General features: G+C 44.1%; 1 protein-coding gene across 1 annotated transcript in view; it reads right to left on the bottom strand.

Moving 5' to 3' along the window:
• The window catches only part of ZNF804A (zinc finger protein 804A), a 121,743-nt gene that overhangs the window by 35,118 nt on the left and 63,830 nt on the right, over window positions 1-22,795 (bottom strand). The window lies entirely within an intron of this gene.

The following is a 22,795-nucleotide window of genomic DNA, read 5'->3' as shown; positions in this document are numbered from 1 at the left end:
ATAACATGACAATTAATCTATATTATAAACATGGCAAAAAACAAAAGACTATATACCTTATAACATATAGTTTTTCAAATTATTAGTTCTATTATACTTAAACTAGAGGCCCAGTGCACAAAAATTTGTGCACTTGGGGATTGGGAAGGGGGGGGCCCTCAGCCCGGCCTGTGCCCTCTCGCAGTCTGAGACCCCTCGGGAGATAACGACCTGCTGGCTTAGGCCTGCTCCCGGGTGGCAGAGGGCAGGCCCAATCCCTAGGTGCAGGCCCTGGTCGGGCTCAGAGCAGGGCCGATTGGGGAGTTGGGGCGCCGCTCCCTGTCATGCACAGAGCAGGGCGGATTGGGAGGTTGCGATGCCACCCTCAGTCACACTCAGGGTAGGGCTGATTGGGGGGTTGGGGCACCGCCCCCCGTCACTCACAGAGTAGGGTCGATGGGGAGGTTGCTGCGCCACCCCCTGTCACGCACAGAGCAGGGCCAATCAGGGGGTTGGGGCGCTGCCCCCTGTCACGCACAGAGCAGGGCCCATCAGGGGGGTTGGGGCGCCGCCACTGTCACACTCAGGGCAGGGCCAATGGGGAGGTTATGGCTCTACCCTGTCACACACAGAGCAGGGCCAATCAGGGGGTTGGTGCACTGCACCCTGTCACACACAGAGCCGCAGGGCAATCGGGGGATTGGGGAGCTCCCCCCTATCAGGCACAGAGCAGGGCGGATAGGGAGGTTGTGGCCCCGCCCCCTGTCACACACAGAGCCGCAGGGCGATCAGGGGGTTTGGGCACTGCCCCCTGTCACGCTGATCCGGTGCCAGGAGGCCTCGCGGCTCCGCTGATCCCGGTGCTGGGAGGCATATTACCCTTTTACTATATAGGACAGAGGCCTGGGGGCCGGCTAGTTTGCCCTGAAGGGTGTCCTGGATCAGGGTGGGGGTCCCCACTGGGGTGCCTGGCCAGCCTGGATGAGGGGATGATGGCTGTTTGCAGCTAGTCACACACCCTTCAGGGTGGGGGTCCCCACTGGGGTGCCTGGCCAGTCTGGGAGAGGGGCTGAGGGCTGCTTTCAGGCTGGCGGTTGTTGATTGAAGCTCCAACCGCTCCTTTTTTTTATTTTATTCTGGGCCAGCTTTAGTTCTGGCTCTAGCTCTGAGGCTGGTATCTGGTTTGTTTCGGTTCTATAATCGAAACAATGTATAACTCCAGCTCTGAGATCCCGGCCTTCTATATTTGTTAGAATGTTTCAAACTGCCAGCTCAGAGGCCGTTGGAGTCCGCAGTCACTGGAGCAAGCAAGCCTCCTGTTCGCTTCCAGCTGCCTGGCTGCCGGCCGCCATCTTGGCTGACAGTTAATTTGCATAAGGATACGCTGATTAGCCAATGGGAAGGGTAGCGGTCGTACGCCAATTACCATGTTTCTCTTTTATTAGTATAGGATTACTAGTAAAAGTAAAGAAATCTATATTGAACCTACCTGTTAGCCTCATATAATCAGTTAACATTAATATCGATTTAAACTCTTCCCATACAGTTTAGGTATGTTACATTTTAATGAACAATTCTGCACTTTAAAGGAAATGCATTTTTATATAACTACAAATGTACATACATGTATCTAATTATGGAATTCCATTTTAAATGAAAATATAAAATGAAAAATGATTAAAAGCAAAGTACACTATAACTCCACATTCACACTTGCATTCTAAATCTAAGATTGAGTTCATGTCTATTTTTTGCTGTTTCTCATTAAGTAATATTGATCTCGGCACAAATCTGCAAGGCCAGCAGGAGCAGCCGAGAGCGGAGTGATTTAATAAGTGCTTTTCCTGGCTACGCTGCTATATCGGACACTTAATTACAGACAACACAGGTTATGCTCGAGCAAGCATGTCAAACTCGCGGCCCGCAGGCCGCATGCAGTGACAATCCTACTCATCATCAATTGTTGCAACAGATTTAAAAAATCTGTGGGATTTTCATATCAAGTTGGCTTTCTGTATTTGTATTTAGCATTCCCAAGCCCTTCCTCCGGCTGTGCAGGTAAGTAGGTGCTTTTTAAATTCCTGATTGTAAAGACAAAGAAGAAATCTCAATTCAACACACAAGTATTCTTGTCTACAATAGTCACACTGAGAATTACTGCATTTTCAAAATATATGTCTCCATTAATTTTTAGAGAGAGAGGAAGGGAGAGGGAGAGAGATAGATACATCAATGATGAGAGAGAACCATGGATCGGCTGCCTCCTGCATGCCCTCTACTGGGGATCGAGCCCGAAAACGGGGCTTGTGCCCTGACCGGGAATCAAACCGTGACCTCCCGGCTCATAGGTACATGTGCAACCACTGAGCCACACTGGCCGGGCTTTTATTACATTTTGATAAGAAGGAAGCCTTTACAGGTATCTTTCCAGCACGCAGCTTTGCCCACCCGTTCTCTTCTTCCTTTTCTTTCGCTCAGAGTAAAATGGCAGGCAATTACCCCAGCTGCTGTAATTGGCGCAGCCCCACGGGAGGAGTGATAACATAATGACTTTAATAACTACTTTCCGTGTGACATGGCGACAGGTTGACACCTGAGGCTTGTGTCCTGCGATTTATTTTCTGGCATTCTTCGGCTACACTCCAGGAATAGTAATGTGATTGCAGCAAATGCTGCAATGCTTTATTTGCTTCTGACTTAGATCTAATGTACTTATGTAGCATACATTTTCTCAAGATATTCAAGGGAAAGCATATATGACATTAGACAGGAACTTTCTAGAAAAAAAAGACCAGGTAACATTGAGTTATAAGATGACTCACACTGATTCAGCGGTTCTCAACCTGTGGGTCGCGACCCCTTTGGGGGTCGAATGACCCTTGGACAGGGGTCGCCTAAGACCATCGGAAAACACAAATATAATTACATATTGTTTTTGTGATTAAAGGGTCGTGGCATTAGGAAGGTTGAGAACCACTGCACTGATTCTTCATCACTGAAAGCAAAACATACACAATAGTTCCCTTTCGCCCACGGGAGGTATGTCCCTATGTCTTTTTCCTGTACATGCCCATGTTAAAGTTTAATTTATCCGTTAGGTATAGTAAGAAATTAAGAACAATAACTCAGCCCGGCCGGCGTGGCTCATAGTATCTTATAACCGATCTGATTACCAAAAAGTCTACTGAAGCCCAGTGTCCTCGGTGTGGGACCAGTTAAGTCCGGGAAGGACCGAGAGAGCAGCTGGAGATTTCGTCCCGCTGCTCAGGACAGCCTATGAGTATAAACTCATACGTAGTTTATTTCTGGGATTTTCCATTTGATACTTTTGAACTGCAGGTGATTGTAACAGAAACCACAGAAAACAAGACGACGGATAAGGGTGAGGAGATACGGTAAACACACCATTTCCTTCATGACTTCTGATAATTCACTAGAATTTCATTCGAACATAAAAATGTAATTTCTGTTCTATTTAAATAAAGGCTTTAATATATTTGAGCTTTATTTTCCTTTTTAGTCACTAACAATCTATGGGCAAATGTAATTTTTCATGGAGAAAAAGATATATCTTTATCCATCTTAGAACTCAGCCTTAGTACAATATATTTAAGTACTTCTTTTTAAAAAAGACACTGGCCAATATATGCATAAAATATGAAGATGCTAAATGTTGCATATTAATATTAAAATATTACATATTAACATACCCAACCTATCATCACAGAGAGGCCATGGCACTTTGTTCTATTATCTTATCTTGCTTGAGAAAATGCTTGCTCATCATCCGACTGATGATCAATTAGGAGCACTTGTTGAACCATCACTGAAGTGCTTCTCGGAGGAAGACAAGTTTTAAAAAACCTGTTCCCTCAAAAAAGTGGATGAAATGTTTTCACCCCAAAAAAGTACACAACCATGATTATTTCAATAAACTGGTACGTACTCCAATGCTGAAATTCGATTTCATGCAATGTTTCCATTAATCCCACTGGAGAAGTGGGCTCAGGAAGAAGGGATTGTGGTGGATGGGAGTGGCCCTCGGCCTGCAGACCAGCCTTGCCAGCGCTGGAGACTCCCTCCCTGCTGGTTTACTCTGAGCTGCTCGGGACCTGCCTCCCTATCCAGTGCCGTTCATTAAGAGCCTTTAGAAGTCGTTAGTGATGGCCTGGCCAGTGTTGCTCAGTGGTTGGGTGTCGACCTATGAACCAGGAGGTCACAGTTCAATTTCTGGTCAAGGCACATGCTGGGTTGCAGGCTCCATCCCCAATAGGGGGTGTGCAGGAGGCAGCCGATCCATGATTCTCTTTCATCTTGATGTTTCTCTCTCTCTCTCCCTCTCTCTTCCTCTCTGAAATCAATAAAAATATTTTTAAAAGACAGGAAATTACAAAGTAGAACACACATTAGAATGACTCAAATCCTAACCGCAGACAATGCCAAGAGCTGGAAGGGTTCCGAGGGAGAGGCTCTCGGATCTGCTGAAGGTGGAAACATGAAATGGAGCAGAAACTCCGGAAACCAGACAATGACCTCGAAAAATCCACCCATTACCTTAGGATTGTGACATGGACATCATACTCCTAGATATTCACCCAACTTATTTGAAAACATATGTCAACTAAAGCCCTGCACGTGAATGCTTATAGAAACTTTATCTATAGTAGCTGCAACCTGCAGCAAACAAGAGTCCTTCGAGAGGTGAGTGGATAAAAAAATGCGGTACAGCCGCACAACGGAATAGAATTCTGCAATAAAAGTAAATGAGCTATCAAGCCATCAATTAGCATAGCGGGACCTTAAGTACACTTTGCTGAAACAGAAAAAATGTCTTCTTAAGAAAGTCCTTACCATTCGGTTACAATTAAATGACATTTAGAAATGGCAACGCTATAGGGACAGGGGGAAATCAGTGGCTTCCACTCGCTCAGAGTAAGGGCTGAAGGTTGAACACATGAAACCTGGGAAGGTTTTGAGAACCATAAAATCATTCTGCACAATAGTGTAATTGTGGAGACATGGCAATATATATTTATCTACATCTATAGAACTGTACAGCACAGGGTGAATTTTAATGTGGGCATAAAAACTCTAACTGGAGGCTGAGAGAATCGCAGTGTGGAACGTCGAGTGTAAGAAAGAAAACATCCAAACTGTAACACGGATGTGAAACCACCTCCCTGAGGGGGCGAGGGGCAGGGAACAAGTCCCAGGTGACTTTTTAATGGCGTTCAATCTTTAAGACTAAAAGCAAAAGACATGGCACACATATACTGTATTCTACATGATGGAGGTGTTTCCTACTGGGCGATGGGCTAGCAACGAGGATCCAACTATACTTACATGTTGGAGGTGAACGAGTAAATAAGCGCGTCAAGGATGGGAGTCAAGTTCCCCACTGATGGGAGAGGCCTGACGACCGTGAGGAACGGCTCCGTGTTAGAGACGGCAGCATAAGCGATGCTTAGCTTAGTCCATAGATAGATGGCTACTTACAGAAACACGTATAGATGTGTGTATATCTACACGTTAGTGCACGCACACACACACACACACACACACACGCATTCCCTTGCTGTGTCCTCTGAGAAGGCCAAGAAGCAATGACAACCAATAGCAATGCCTACTTGCCCAGAAGGCCAAGGAGAGCTGGAGCATGTTGTAGAGACAGGAAGTGAGCAAGTGCTCAGAAGGCCAACGAAGCCCCCACAGTGACTGACGGGAGCACGTCAGAGACACAGCAACCAACAGAAGGGCGCCCGATGGTCAAAGTGCAGTGATATGAGCAACAAAAAGAAAGACTGATTCTTACCCAAAGCACAAAGTAAGTATTAATGAGCTTACGCTGCTCTAAGTGATTCAATGAGCAAATGGGGAGAAGACACAAATCTTGTGTGCCGAACAATTAGCAATCGTTTAGGCAGATATTCCACCCACCAGGGGGCAGAGCATAACCCTCTCCCCTCCCCCCCCGCCCTCACCCCCCCCAGTCTTTTAAGTATAGGCTGTGCCTAGTAGCTTTTTTTTTTTTTTCCCAAAGAGGACCATGTTAAAGGGCAGGAGGTGAGAACACCTGACCATCACCACCTCAGCCAGTTCACCGAAGACAAAACCAGCAGAGAAAAGTCCTCATGAGGCATGTGGCCTTCATGTGATGAAAACAGCAGGTTAGCTTGGTGGCATTTCTTCCCCAAACCCACCATCCCAGTCTAATCATAAGGAAAACACAAGGGGAATTCTAAGAATCCTTCACCAGCACATCCCAAACTGCCAGGTAATAAAACACAAGAATAGTCCGAGCCGCAGCCACACATACACACGTCTAAATCTCTCTCTGCATGCGTACCGATGTCTTTTACAACCTTCCTTTTTGCCAAGTTCGGACAGGTGTCCATTAAACTTACACATTTGTGATTAACAGCTTCCATGTGGTCTGACCTTTGAAAGGTCCACAGAGAACTCAGTAAAAGAGTAGACTTCCTTCACTTGATATTTCATAAAATATTAATACATTTCTCTCCTTCGCAACAATATCATGAGATCCAATGACGGGAATGATGCATGTGGTTTTAATGGATGAAAAGCTGTTCTTATCAGGGACACATGACACCATCCAAATGTGGTGGCTGTTTTAATAGTACTGAGTTGCACGAATTGCACTTAGGCTCACTTAAAATACTGAGTATTCAGCCTTGAAAAGCTCTTTTGATTTTTAAAATAAATTACTATGACATTATGCAGATTGGTATACACATATTTTGTGGCATAGCACTCGTTCAGGAACGGTATTCCTGGTAATCTTAGACAAGTAAACGGGTAAAGTGAAGATAAGGAAGCCTGGGGGTCCCTTGCTGGAATGTGGGGGTGCTGTGGACTGAATGGCTGTTTCCTCCAAATTCATAGCTGCTGCTCTGATCCCCAATGTGCTGGTGTCGGGAGGCAAGGCCTTTGGGAGGTGACTGTGGTGAGATCAGGTTATGACAACGGGCCTCATGATGGGACGAATGTCTGTAAAAACAGGAGGAGACCCCAGACCCTCTCACCACCTGAGGGGCAGCGAGGGGGGCCAGGAAGAGGGCCCCCACAGGCCGCGGGCCCTGCTGGCACCTGACCTGGGACTTAGCTGTGAGAAATAAACTGTTGGTTAAGCCACGCAGTCCATGGTGCTTGTTACGGCAGCGTGAGCTAAGGCACTGAGTGTTATATACAGCGACAGACACTCAAGAACGGCAACAGCCAAGGGTGCATGGGTTTCTATGAGCAACAGCATCTTCACAGGAGAACCAGCGTTTACACAGGGAACACCCATCACAGGGGAGGACGCAGGGGGAGGGTCAGGAGGACGAAGGGGCAGCGGAGCCCACCTCAGGGACCCGCTCTGTCGACTTTGCTCCACTCAGCACCCGGGTCAGGTTCAAACCCCCCTTCCCCGCCATGGAGTGCGCGGGCTCCACGGCCTCAGAACTTATCATACTGCTGTTTCGAAAGGCAAACAGTCCTGACAGGGTCACAATTAAGCAGCTATTTCTTGCATACGGAGCGTGAAGAAACCAGAAATAAATTTCAATAATTTCAGGGGGAGAAAAATGTACTGACAGCACTTCTCTCAGGGAAGACAAAATTTACACAAAATGCATTCGATTCACCAAATGGTAAACGTGGAGCACGGAGAACGCTCTTACTCTAGAGCAGTGGTTCCCCACCTCCTGGCCCTTTCAATACAGTTCCTCACGTTGTGACCCAACCATAAAATTGTTTTCGTGGCTACTTCATAACTGTCATGTTGCTACTGTGATGAATCGTCATGTAAATATCTGATATGCAGGATGGTCGTAGGCGACCCCTGTGAAAGGGTCGTTCCACCGCCAAAGGGGTCGCGACCCACAGGTTGAGAACCGCTGCTCTAGAGTTTGTGTGAGTCCAAACGTAGCGTCACACACCTGCTGCCGCGTTGGGCAAACAGATCCTCCTGCAGCCGTTTAGTGGCTGAGAGTAAACCCATCCCCACGACCTTAGATGTTCTAAAAGGAGCTTTTCAGAGATTATAAGGAGAAGGAAGTGTCTGCAAGCAGATCTTTAATGCAATTTCTCCACATGTATATTATGAATGTAGGACAGAGTACAGAACATGTCTTCCTAGAAATGTCAGATTTATCAAACTATCATCTATGTATCCATCCATACAATCACCTATTTTTCTATTATCTATCTTCTATCTATATCTATCATCTACATCTATCATCTATCTCTATCATCATCTAGCAATCATCTATCTATGTCTCTATATATCTATATATGTATCTATTATCTATCTATCTATCTATCTATCTATATCAATCACCTATCTATACCAATCCATCTACTTAACATTTCATGCAGCAAAAATGTCTTGCTGCTAGAAATAAGCTTGAAAGGTACCTTCTCCTAGAACTGCCATCGTAGGCATCAGATTGAGATTGCTTCCAATGCTTAGAAGACAATGCAGCTCACCTTACCCAGAGCGCTGAGCCAACGTGGGACGTGAAGCCGTGATTTCTAATGAGCACACTGTCATTTGTGTGTCGTTGTGAACCTTTGTGATCATAAGTTTCTAATAACCAAAATGGATGATTTTATGATAAAAATGTCACTAGAAAGCAACACTTTGAAAGAGAACTGGAAAAATGACGCTCCACTTCTGGCAACATTGTGAAATAGGTGAAACTTTACTCCACCTAAAAGAGGTGACTGTTTTAAAATGACTTCTTTATATATAGATTTCAGAGAGAAAGGGAGAGGGAGAGAGATGGAAGCATCCATGATGAGAGAGAATCATGGATCAGCTGCCTCCTGCACGCCCCCTACTGGGGATCGAGCCCACAACCTGGGCATGTGCCCTGACTGGGAATCGAACCCCGACCTCCTGGTTCATAGGTCAACGCTCAACCTCCAAGCCACGCTGGCCGGGCTGAAATGACGTCTTCGGGCAATCCAGCCTTGCTGAGGAGGAGGCTGCTGTTTCAGAAACTCAAGAACCACCCCCTGCAACCCCCACGGGGCAGCTGGGAGCCCACACAGAGGAGGCGCCGTGCGATGCCATCCGTGGAGAAATGAATGGCCCCCGAGCCTAGACGTGCTGCTGCCAAGGTGCTGCGGGAAAGGGTACAGATGCTAACATTTGTTCTAAAGAGATGCTCACATTTCCAGGCAGGAGCTGTGGGCCTACAGGAAAAACTAGAGAAGCTGATCCGGGAGGAAGTTTCCTCGTCGGATATAAGCCCAAAAATCACGGGGAGAGCGAGAAGATGGAAAACAGGAAGGAGGTGGGAAGGCAGGGTCATGGCCATTGCATTTACGGGCTTTTATACAGCATCTTACTTCCTTCCCTTTTGTCCTAAAAGGGAGGGATATAAAAATAACAAAATGTACACTTTATTTCATAATGGTTACTCTGTGCATCGTAAGATTTCTATTGCTTTTCCAAAAACATTCCCTAGAAATGCATTATCTTCCATTTCCATGATGATCCTATTTTGAAAGGTACTTAAGATTTAACAAATAGAATAAAGAAGTGACTATTTTGTATTAAAATAGAAGCCACCTTATATATTTAAAAAATACTTTGAACACAAATTTGAAGTCACACTTGGGGGGAAAGGCAGCCCTACGAATCTGAGCATGAGCTAGAGGGCTGGCGGGAAGCTGGCTGGGATGCGGGCCAGGTGATCAATGCAAATAAAACGGTTATGCTTATTCTGAGCTTCGGAGAACAAGAATAGAGAGAAGGAGGAGGGTCTGGAAAAAGGAAAATCTTTTCCTGGAAACTCAACGTCAAAGGCTAGTTGCAGATGGGCTCTGTGATGAGCCGTTGTGGCCCCATTCATATGTTCATTTGAAAAAAGTAACAGTAAATTGAACTATAGGCAGAAGTAGAAACTTTCAGAAATAGAACTTCTTTTCATTTTGCTAACCAATAAAGATAATCATGAAAAGAAATAAAAGTAGTAACATTATATAATAATTTTATATTTTCCTCACTTTTATTTACCACTAGAGGCCTGGTGCATCGATTTGTGCACCAGTGGGGTCCCTCGGCCTGGCCTGCAGGGATCGGGCTGAAACCGGTTCTCCGACATCCCCCAAGGGGCCTGGATTATGAGAGGGTGCAGGCCAGGCCAACGGGCCCCACCCGTGCATGAACGGGGCCGGGGAGGGACTGCGGGAGGGCTCCAGGGCATGTCTGACCTGTCTAGCCCAGTCCCAATCGGCTGAATCCCATCAGTAAGCTACCCTACCGGCTGGAGCATTTGCCCCTGGTGATCAGTGTGCGGCATAGCAACTGGTTGAATGGTCGGATACGTAGCATATTAGGCTTCTATTATCTATCTCAGTGGTTCTCAACCTTCCTAATGCCGCGACCCTTTAGTACAGCTCCTCATGTTGTGGTGACCCCCAATTTCATTGTTACAAATTGAACATAATTAAAGCATAGCGATTCATCACAAAAACAATATGTAATTATATATGTGTTTTCCGATGGACTTAGGCGACCCCTGTGAAAGGTCGTTCGACCCCCAAAGGGGTCTCGACCCACAGGTTGAGAACCGCTGATCTATCTATATATAAAAGCCTAAGCAACTGAACAACCCAATGACCAGTCAACTGGTTGCTATGGTGTACACTGACCACCAGGGGGCAGACGCTCAATGCAGAAGCTGCCCCCAGGTGGTCAGTGCACTCCCACAGCGGGAGCGCCACTCAGCTGACTGGCGGACATCAGGTGCCGAGCTCACAGCTGGCAAGCGCCGCTGTGGCAGCACAAGGCCCTCCCGCCTCAGTGACAGCGCTACCGAGCGGCAGTGGAGCAGGTGCAGCAGGGCCGGGGTGAGCAGGAGTGTTGCGGTGCCCGGCATGGGTGTCGGCTCCCCCCTGGCCGCCTGCTGCTTCGAGCGCTACTACATCCCTCGGGGGATGTCGGGCTGCCTGGGATCAGGCGGAAACTGCCAGTCTGACATCCCCCGAGGGGTCCCAGATTGTGAGAGGGTGCAGGCCAGGCTGAGGGACCCCACCGGTGCACAAATGTATGCACAGGGCCCCTAGTACAGGATACTACCTGATCATGTGCAGTCTTCTGATTGTGTGTGTGTGTGTGTGTGTGTGTGTGTGTACCGTGCAATGCATTTTGCTGGATAAACTTAATAGTTCCCAAGCTCTCACATACAAGGTTAAGGAATCACTTTAAAATGGAAGCTTCGATTAGCCTGTTCATCAATATTTACTAGTATAGGTTTCCTAATAAAAATCTCTGCCATAAAAAATAATCTTAGAAACCTACATGTATGGTTATTTATTTATGTTTAGTTTCGGAATCTCAGAATGACCATCTAAGTGATGGAATGATTCTATATAAAGGCCTCAGGTTGTTAAATATATTACCTACAAAGATTCAAAACCTCTGGCCATCTTATCACCAAAAGATGATTTGATATTTAAGTATAACAACAATGATTAACCAATGGATTATTTAGTTTGTCAATGTAGGTTTCAAGTAAAGCAAACTTAACAGTAAACTAATAAGCAAGTATAAACATGTAAATCCTTTTTAAGTGATATATATATATGTAAATATGTATGATATATATAGATAAATATAAATATATATAAAATCACAGCTCACTGTTCTTTAAATTATAAACGTGCTGGCATTTCATTTCCAGAGGGAGAATTCCGACTTGCAGCTCTAGATAAATAACGTGTTATATTGATTTTTCTAAGTAAAGCTTCGGTAGAAAGTGCAATGGATATATAACTCTGCGTGACACTGGTAAGTTCACGAGGAAGCAGCACTACTTATGGTGGGGGATGCGGTAGTCTCCTCAGTTCCTGGGTAGTGGTCCTGGTAGGAGAACTGGCTGTCCTCTCAGCCGGGATCTCAGCGTCACCTGCCAGGTGACCCCTGCCTCCTGTTAACCAGGAGAGCTCTGCATACGCTCCTGAGCTAAGGGACCAAGTCAGCTAATTCCCAAGCGTTTCATAATTCTCTGCAAACATTTCAGAAAGCAATGGCAGTCACAAGACTATACTAGTATTGTTACAAATATGCTGATAACATAGACAATTCTGAAATGACTCAAAACCACTAACTTTCAACACCCAATTAAAGATATTTTCTTAAGGCAAGATCATATTTTTAAAAAGTATATATTTTTATTGATTTCAGAGAGGAAGGGAGAGGGAGAGAGAAACAGAAACATCAATGATGAGAGAGAATCATGGATCAGCTGCCTCCTACAGGCCCCCTCCTGGGGATTGAGCCCTCAACACAGGCATGTGCCCTTGACTGGAATCGAACCCGGAACCCTTCAGTCCGCAGGCTGAAGCTCTATCCACTGAGCAACACCAGCCAGGGAAAGATCATATCTTTTTTGACAGTTTTATTTTTCCTAAATAAAAACTTTACCAATTTATTCTAAGCTTTGAAATATCCTTGGAACAGTTCGATTAAAAGTGACTATCATAAATTATGTGAATTATACAATTCAGAAATTTGAAACAGCATAATTATACACACGTTATTTTTTCATAAATGATGGCATTGATTTTAATTTCAACTGTCATATTTGCCATTGACAAATGTCAAGAGAAAGACGTGGTATGAAGAAAACAGTTGCATCGTTCTGTGCTGTTAAATTGCATGGACCTATTTATAGAAATTCCAGGTCTGCGGGCGACGGGGCGGTGGCTGTGTGAGCTGTGCTTGTGGGCCTTCCTAAGGGAAGCGAGGAGCCGTGCACAGGCCCACGCGACCCACGCCACGCGGCCAGCAGCTCACCAGGCGCTGCCCTCGCTGTCCCAGCAGGTGTGTGGCCCAGTCGCTGGCCAGATGCTGACGTCCAGTTTGAACCCAAAATCAAGTCCTAACTTTTTCCAAAGAGCATGTCTGATGGTTAATGGCTCAAGAAAATAAAAGCTGTAGGTTCATAATGGGAAAATGAGTAACAAAATGCAAAACACCAAACTCTCCTTTGGTTAGTTTTATGAGTCTTTAATTCGATTCACCAATTTCCATGAACTTTGGCTGTTGTTAATGAGCCTTCCAAGCACTGTCTCACATAACCTGACGAAAGATGGGCTAATGACTATTTTAGTGAGGATGCATTTAGCCGTAGATCTACAAGATGAAAAAGAAAATGACATGGCTTTTATGTTTTCATTTACTCTAAAGTTGTTTTGATTTTTAACAAAAGTCTTCTGTATTTAATTGGGCTTTAAACCACGGATTCAGTGGCTTGAGCCGTTTAAAAACTAATTGGGCGCTGATGATGTTTCAAGGATAAAGACTCAGAGCAGTGACAAACAAGTCCCTCTCTCACGGGGGGACAGAGTGAGCCAGAGAGTGACACTGTGAAGGCCAAAGACCTGAGAAGAGAAAAGGGAAGTGACAGCATTAGGTGTTTAGGGAAGGTGGTGATGGGCCTTACTACCTGGCAGTTTGGCTGGGAAGACTGATCTCAGAGGGTTGGCCAGAGCGAGAGCGCAGAAAGTCATGGAAGCGATATTTAGAGAAGATGCGCTTCCCACGAGAGCAGATAAAGAGAACACCTCAGGAGCCATGGACTCAAGGTGGTCACCTTTGTGTTTTTCATATTTTCACTCATTAATAGCACAGCACTGATGCGCATGCAGGCTTAAGCAATAAACCGTAACCTTTAAGAAAGGAAGTATACATGTAAGCGTGTATTAGGAAGTTGCCTTTTTTTTAATACTCCACGTGAAAAGTTGTTTAACTTGGTTATAGGTTATTTTATAATTTACCTATTCTATATGTTGTTAACTTCTACTCTGGTTATAAACAATAGGTTTATGTTTATAGGTTAAATTGTTATTAGATATACTATTTTTGGATAGTTACATAACAGCTATATTTTTGAAATAAAAATTATCATAAATATAAAAAGAAACTTTATTATTGTACTTTTAAAACTGTGAGTTCTTCATTTTGCTACATTTTCTGCTTTATAATGACATTAAGTTATGGGAAGTAATCTGTCAGCTATACATCCTCCAGCATTTTTACTGTGATTATCAGGAAGTTTTACTCGCTCTGGCCTTTTCCCCTCTGGATTGAGACCCTGGATTCTGACTTCTTGGTACATCCGATATCCTACTTCTCATATAACCACATGCAGTATTTATTATTCAAGGGCCTGGAGATTATTATGATAAGAGAAATGTGCCAGTCAGAGAAAGACAAACACCATAGGATCTCACATGTGGAATTTAATGAACAAAAATAAACTGATGAACAAAATAGAACCAGAGGCACAGAGACACGAGGCAGAAAGGAGACGTGAAGCAGAGGGGAGGGGGAGGGAAGGACTGGATAAAAGGGGGTGAAGGGATTAGCCAAAGAACAACGAGTCATGGCCATGGACAAGGCAACAGTGTGGTGACGGCCAGAGGGAGGGAGGGTGGCGGCTGATGGAGGGGACAGAGGGGGTGATGGGAACATTTGTGACAGTGTCAACAATAAAAATAAAGTAAAAGAAAAAAAAAGCATTTCAGAAAATTTTAAACATTTTCAAATTTCTCAAAAATTTTAGACAATGTTTCTGTCTTCAAACCCAATTCAGTCTTACTGTTGATCATCCTTGCCTGACATCTTAGCTAAATATAGGTTTTATGAAGTTATAGCTTTATGAGCAATCATTTTTAATTCTCCTATTTCTCTACCAAAGTACTTTGGGCAACTCAAAATAGGTAGTCCTGTTTTTAAATAGTTATGCCTTTAAGTAGTCATGTCTAAGTCAAAAGTGAAAACGTAAGCCGATAAATGATTGGATACATTAATTGCCCTTAAAAATAAAATTCTGTCGACTCGTCAGGAGCAAATTGTACCCTGAGGAATATAAGCCAGAAATAAAAACATCAGACCCTGTTCCTTGACTTGATGTGTAAGTTGTGTTACCTTATAAGATATACGTATCTGTATGCCTTTCCCACTGCCGTGTTCCCAGCACTGAGAACATGCTCGAGGAGCAGCTGGGTCTCAATAAAAATGTACGAACGAGTGGAGACCATGAACGGAAGTTCCATTGCACACTGTCATCCCCGGCAGAGAGGCCGGCCTTGAGACAGGCTGTGGTTGGGACACAGCAGGAAGACCGGGCAGCTCAGGTGGCTAGAGCATCATCCCATACTCCGTGGTTGTGGGTTCGATCCCCAGTCAGAGCACATACAAGCAACCAATGAATGCATTAAGTGAGTGGAATAACAAGGCTCTCTCTCTCTTTTTCTCTCTCCCTCTCTCCTCTCAAATAAATTTAAAAATTAAACGAAAAGGAGAGAGAGAGAGAGAGAGAGAGAGAGAGAAGCAGAGAGAGAGAAGGAGAGAGAGAGAAGGAGAGAGAGAGAAAAGCAGAGAGAGAGAAGCAGAGAGAGAGAAGGAGAGAGAGAGGAGGAGAGAGAGAGAAGGAAAGAGAGAGAGAGAGAGAAAGAGAGAGAAGGAGAGAGAGAGGAGGAGGAGAGAGAGAAGGGGGATGGGATAGAAAGACCTCCACCCTCTTTGCACCTACGCTGTGGGCCTGCGGTTGGGGAAGCAGCAGCTGCAGAGCGAGTCCCACTGGGTCTCCAGGACTGAAGACACAGTCTCCCTGGGAGAGGCATGTCCAGAGTTTAGTCTCTGATTCCAGCCTCACTGGCCCGAGGGAGCTAGCAGCCAGGAGCACGTTGGGTCTGCGTGGAATAAGCCAAGTCCGTCCACGCCCCGGTGATGGACAGGACCCGACACCCTGGCGCCCTCAGACACGTCTCTGGTGCACGTTCTGTACGTGGACGCTCTGCACTGCGACGCTGAGAAATGGAACGCCCAACGGTTTTGCACATTTCTGGTGACGTGCGGAGAGTCGCGAGCTCGGTTTTGTTTTGTTTTGTTATTTTTTATCATTTCCTTCTTGTCTTCCAAGCCTCTGGCACAGTGATGAGCACAGAAAGGATTCAAACCATTGGTGATGGATTTTCTCATTATATTTGAAAATAGGCACCTGAAGCCCGGCCAGCAGAGCTCAGGGGCTGAGCATCAACCTATGAACCAGGAGGTCAGGGCACAGGCCCGGGTTGCAGGCTCCATCCCCAGTGAGGGGCGTGCAGGAGGCAGCCGATCCATGATTCTCTCTCATCATTGATGTTTCTCTCTCTCTCTCCCTCTCCCTTCCTCTCTGAAATCAATAATATATTTAAAAAATAAAAATAAAAATATGTACCTGAATCTACTTAGTAGCAAATTGCATTCCTAGTAGTGCCTTGAACACGTGCAGTGCTATTTTATTCACTTTCTGCACAGCAAGCTAACCTAGGCAAGTACCTAAACGCCACCCTTTATTAAAGCCTTAAGCTTCTAGGTTAAGCGTTTTCTGGCTGAGCACAATTTGATTTACAAATGTTCCCTGACATTCAAAGAAAGAGACAACAAAACTGGGGAAAAGCAATTTTTTATCATAAAGCCTTATGACATTTTTAAAATGCAAAGTAGACAGACTGAAATATCCCAACTGTGCTGGGCTCTGTGCATAATGGCTTTATGCCACTTTTATGTTCGGCAAAATTTCTATAGAAACCACAGACCAGCTTTATCTCCTGACTTTCCAACATTCCTTTAGTGAAACGCGCTGAAGCAGGGAAGCTAATTTAACTTCTCCGAAACGTATTTCCAGGAAGGACTCAAAATGCAAAACACCGTTCGGTTCTCTGAAGCTTACTGACTGCTTGATATTCACACAAATAAAAACACGGTATGACTTATAGAACCAAAAGGAGAAATAATTTAAACGCGAGCTAATTTTATGGCCCTCGCTAACACCTGTCAGATGTTCCAGGTGCCAGGCGGCGAGGTGACCCTGGCCTGGACAAGGGGGGGGGCACCGCAGCTTAGAGGGGAAGGGTCACACCTGATGGGGCCACAGGGTTTGAAGTCAGGCAGCCAGCGGGGTCCTGGTGGGGGGCGGGCAGGACAGAAACACGACCAAGCGACCTCCAACCCCCAGACAGTGGCACACAAACGCTTCCCGGGGCCTCGTCCAGTCATTTCTTCAAGGGCGGGAACCTCTTCCTGCCAAGGGCCACTTGGATTTTCACAACATGGTTCCAGGGCCACACAGACTTACCAGCTTAAGAATCAGCCTGCTCTACTGGTCACACACTCACTTAGCTCACCCCTAATGCCTAGGCAGGGCCAGACTAAATGATTTCTGGGGCCTTACATGGCCCTCAGGCAGACGTCCCCCACCCCTACTAGCCCATCATCTGCCTCTCTTCCAAGCAAGATGCCAACGGCAGCCAACCCCTGACAGGGGGTGTCTTTCCGTTCGCTGAGGGGTGCCTCTGTATACCCCAGGATTACAGAAATGCCCTCATGTTCGGCTGTAGACATATATAGCACCACAAAATTCATACATTATGTCCACCTAAGCTTTGCCATAACATACATGATGTTTTCTAAAACTCTTCCTTCGCAATAGAGACACAGTAGAGAAATTAATTTTTTTTCAAAGTGAAATTGTCCCACTATTTAATGTAGTTCAGCTATATTCCCTCCATAGGAAATCCTATACTTTATAACGACAACATACAAAGATGTAAGTAAAATTTTGGACACGTATATATAACACACTTTTGGTGGTGCGTAAACTCGTAACTTACTAATTTTTTCATTTCAATTTTACGATATATAATATTATTCATAGAAAATGAGTAAAAATTTGTTTAATATACCTGTTGCACCACGTTATTTATATCTTTTATTTCCCCCAACCATAGAAAGACTCACTATTTAGTATTCATGTTATGTTTCCTTTAGATTATTTTTGTTTCGGAATAATTTTATATTTACAGAAAAGATGTAGTTAGCACACAGAATACCTATGTACTCTTCACAAGTTTTCTTTAATACTAATAATTTCCATAATCATGACACATTGGAGAAAACTAAGAAATTAATATTAGTATATTCCTATTAACTATGGACTTTATCTGATTTTAATTTGTTTTGTAGATTTATGGTGTAAATTTTAAAACTTAGACGTTCATATTTTATTTTCAATAACAAATACTATTCTTAAGAATTAATTCCCAAAGATTATTATGAGAGCAATACCTCCATATATATTAATACACAGCATATTGCATATTTACATATAGCTTATGTAGTATATAGTTTATTATATATAAGTTATAGCTTACGTGTTATATGTACTGTACTTTTTGTACAGACGCAGCACAAACAAGCATAAATATAAAAGCTGAGAAGTCAAATAATAAATACATGTTTGTAACTTTGTGAAATTCATAATTTATTTTACCTAAACTCTATTTTGAAAGTTACAAATATAAATACTTAGTTTGTGGTCCATAAAATATAGTAAAATGTAGATATATTCTACCTTAGTACTATATCATACCATAACACTGTTTAATGTCATAATATAAGGGACATGTGAATGAGTATCAAGCCATTTTTAATTTTCAAAATCACTTTAAGCAAATAAGAGCGTTATTTAAAGGTGTTCTTCAGAAACTATTAGATTAGGTTAAAATAATTAGGTGTAACTTTGCGGTCATATGGACACAGAGGCAGACAGTCTGCTTGGAATCCCCGCCTTCCATTTGCAGGGAGCCTTGGAAAATCAGTTAATCTCGTTTAGCCCTGGTCCCCTTACCTCTAAAACGGAGTTACAGTATCTACTTTATAGGGTCATTGGGAAGATGAAGTAGTGAATTCATATAAAACACTGAAAATAGTGACTTGTGAATAAGTACTACTAATTAGCATTTTACGTATCAGTTATATAAAAATGCTATTAGTGATCAATCTGTTGTATCGTCAGAATACTTTCACGTTATCTTATTTGCTATCCCAAATATGTTATTTTTCAGTCCTATGTCACAACACTAAAGGCAAATTAAATTGACATATTTAACTGAAGCTTAATATTTACATTCATAAAATTATTTAATAATCCTCTGAAATATATACCAATATGCACAAATCGATTTCAAATTTCTGCATAGTCGTGTTTTAAAGGACTCATTAAAGTGCTTTCTTTCAAAATTCCCAATGATGATAACTTTTCCTGAATAATGCTAAGTAGTAGTATATTTCAGGCTTTGTAATGTTTAAAATAGAGTCAATCAAATAAAAGAAAAACAAAAAAAACTACAAGGTAAGGAGAATCTTCAAAACATTTTGAAGTTCTATAATTTCCTTCAAGAAAAGCATGAAAACCCCAAACAGAAGGAGACGCGTGTTTACTCACATTCTGGGGAGGTCAGCAAATTCATTCTGCTTACCTCAGACTTTTTGTGTGTGTTTATATTTTGTTCTTTTTCCAGTTTTACAAATACTCTGAAGTGCATGGCAAGAATGAAAGAATAAGTAGGGCAACTTCTGGAGGACATTTTTCTCATAAAAATTCAATATAATTTCAGAATAGACTGATTTTTTTGTTGTTTCATGTTCCACTTTCCAAACTATAACCGATGTCTTAGAGGATAACAACTTACAGACCATTTGATTGCACGGTGTCACCATGACCCATAAACACCTGGGCCATTTCAGAAGCGTGAAAGAGAAAAGCATGATAAGCCTAAAATCTTAGGATAACCTGGTCTTTAAACGAAAGGCCGCAGCGAAGTCACCAGCGCTAGGAAATACGACTTGAGAGGAACAGGTCTCTCAAGGGTCCAGAGAGACCCAGGTGGAGGGTGCTGCGATCTCTCAGGCCGAAGGTGATGAGCAATTTAGATGTGCTGAGAGGGGACGCGGTGACCAGGATGTGTAGAAAAAGGAAAAATACAGACTGTGTGCAAGGATACAAGTCTGGGCTCACCTTTGATCCCGAGAGCCAAACCTGGTTTGATATTGATGGGAATTTCAGTGACCCTCGGAAGATCATTTTCCTGATCTATCCCCCCGGCCCCGCCTGAAACTGAATTATGAGTAGGAAGCTGTGTTACAACATTTAAGAATACGGACATGGGCTTAGATGATGGGACTGCATATTCCTGAAGTGCAAAGAGTTCGTAAGACAGAGGAAGGAAGCTGTGAGCTGGTGACGGGAGCGAGAATTTAGAAGGGACTCTGAGGGTCGCTGAACCTTTAGACTAGACTTTGAAGAAGCTCCATAAAAAATACTGTTAAGACTGAAATGAAGTTTAAATTCATAAATTTGATGGCACGAAGCTAAGTTATCCGTTTCCTCTAGTGTGTCCATCATACCAATTATAAAAGCAGAAAAAGTGTTGAAGATTGTGTTCATTAAAAATAGAAAGTTAGAAGTATAGACATATTACAGACATATATACACAGATGTACACATACATGTTTAAAAACACAGGTACACGCACACACTAATGACCCTTTAATCACTTTCTGAGGCATTTAAAAATGCACACATGAGATAATCCACAAACAGTTTAGTTTTGTTGTCCACTCTAGGTACTCCTCTATGAGTATTAGTTATGAAAAATCACATGGTCTTTTAAAATATAATTGAACATTTTCTCTATAAACCTGAGAAATTTATGCACAAATTACAAAGAAAGTCTTTAGGTTAAAGTAGTCTGCAAGTATATCAATCTGATATAAATGGAAGTCTAAACAGTTCCATCACTAAAACAGTCATCATATGAAATTTAAGCAAATGCACCAAAATATTTCATTACATACTGACTACACCATGTCAACCAAGAAGTAAAAATTATAGGATGAAAGTCTGTTGAATTAGGGGGCGGGAATAAGAAATGATACTCACCAAAACTGAGAAATATATTTACCTTTACGTTTTTGTAAGGGTTAAATACCACAAAGCAAGCAAACCTTTTACTAAGTATTTAATAAATTATTTGTATGCTACGAAGGGAATGTAAATATCTTTATGACAACATTTAAATGACGGGCATGCTGATGTAAATGAATCTCTCTTTCCCTAAGTGTAGGATTCAGGAGAAACCGGGCCGTTAAAGCGTCAGATACCCATCTAGAACGAAGGAGCATCAGGAATGCCTTAGGAGAGAACCAGTCAGGGCAGCACACAAATCCTTCCAAATGCATCAAGAATCGGTGGTTTTACATTAAATATGTACTTTTAAAATATTCATTGCTAAGAATTGGGTGTGTTGAGATTTACTTTATCCACAAATCTGTAGCTTTCGGTCAATAAATCCATAAGTCATGGCATTATGTCTCTCAGTAGAGTTTAAGAACACAAGACTAACGAGCCCATCTTTACTGCCTCCGGACAGCCACCATTTAAATTCAAGGAGAGAAAAAAGCACAACATAGGAAGAAGGGTTCATCCTACAGCCTCATAAATACGTGGGGAGCACAGTACAAAACTGACACACATGCTGAGAAATACAAAACATGACCACTGCTGCCTTGAGGGCGGGGTCTGTGGGCACACACCGTGGCCCTGGTGTTAGGATGGTGCACACCCTGTCCCCTTGGGGTTAGGATGGTGCACACCCTGTCCCCTTGGGGTTAGGGGTTAGGGTGGTGCACACCCTGTCCCCTTGGGGTTAGGGGTTAGGGTGGTGCACACCCTGTCCCCTTGGGGTTAGGGGTTAGGGTGGTGCACACCCTGTCCCCTTGGGGTTAGGGGTTAGGGTGGTGCACACCCTGTCCCCTTGGGGTTAGGGGTTAGGGTGGTGCACACCCTGTCCCCTTGGGGTTAGGGGTTAGGGTGGTGCACACCCTGTCCCCTTGGGGTTAGGGGTTAGGATGGTGCACACCTGTCCCCTTGGGGTTAGGATGGTCACACCCTGTCCCCTTGGGGTTAAGGTCCATGCTCTGTGAGTTCTGGAAGGCTCTCCAGGGCCATTTGGAGGAACAAAGAGGACAACATTCAGCTCATAGGAAAGAGTCACATTTTAGAAAGTTGGCCAGAACGGACTGCACGTTCTAAGGAGAAGCTTGACCTTTGCAGTAGGTCAACAGTGTCTCCCAGTGTCAGCCCTGGGAACACGCGGAGACACCCCAAACCACAGTGCACGTTCCCCGAGGAGGACGGGCGTCTCGCCGGGAGGAGGGCCTCCGTGGAGACTGAGTCTGTCTCATCTTCCACTGTTTCCCTGACGCAGATGGAGGGATGGTGGCCGCCGAGATGCTGCCGCTCTGAATGGCTGCTGCTGGCACATCCATGAAGATGGCTTTATTTCTATGGCTTCACTAAGGGGAGAGGAGATTTAAAAGACAAATAGCGGAAACAGGAAATGCCTGGAAGTTTCCTTCTTCTAAAGACTCGTGGGTGAGTGACAGATGTGTGCACGGGGCCAGAGGACGTGAGGAAGGCGCTAAGTCACCGAGGAGGGACTGTGGGATGCTTACTGCTCAGCAGGCCCTTTGCTACCTGCTCCCGCTAGGCTCCCAGAGCCCAGAAGCTGAGAGCTACGCCCATACTCTGTGCCACCGGAGTCCCAGGACCCGGTCTATTCTGATCAATACATGTTCTGATCAATAATGCTCCTGATCAAGCAGTTACCAACCAGGGTCAGAGGCAGTTAAACTCAATGTGAAAAAAACAAAGAACACAAAACGTAAAAAATAGGCGGCTGTGCTGCAGATTCCTGCTATTGTTATCGCAGTGCCATGTGATACACCAAATACCTTCTTCTCTCGTACTCTCTGATAGGGCGTCAGAGGCAACGTTGTTCCAGCGTTTTCCCAGCCCTGCTCTCCACGTTCTCTTGTCGCACGCCCACGACACATCCAAAGGCAGCTGTCAGGAACCGCGGAGCGAATACAAAACAGTGGCGTTGAACACAAGAAAGGGAATATGTGACT

This window comes from Myotis yumanensis, unplaced genomic scaffold (genome assembly GCF_028538775.1).
Source record: "Myotis yumanensis isolate MYYU_CA2020_CCGP unplaced genomic scaffold, mMyoYum1.0.hap1 SCAF_8, whole genome shotgun sequence".
Taxonomy (NCBI): Eukaryota; Metazoa; Chordata; class Mammalia; order Chiroptera; family Vespertilionidae; genus Myotis; species Myotis yumanensis.
This window is presented reverse-complemented; position numbering and strand designations above follow the sequence as displayed.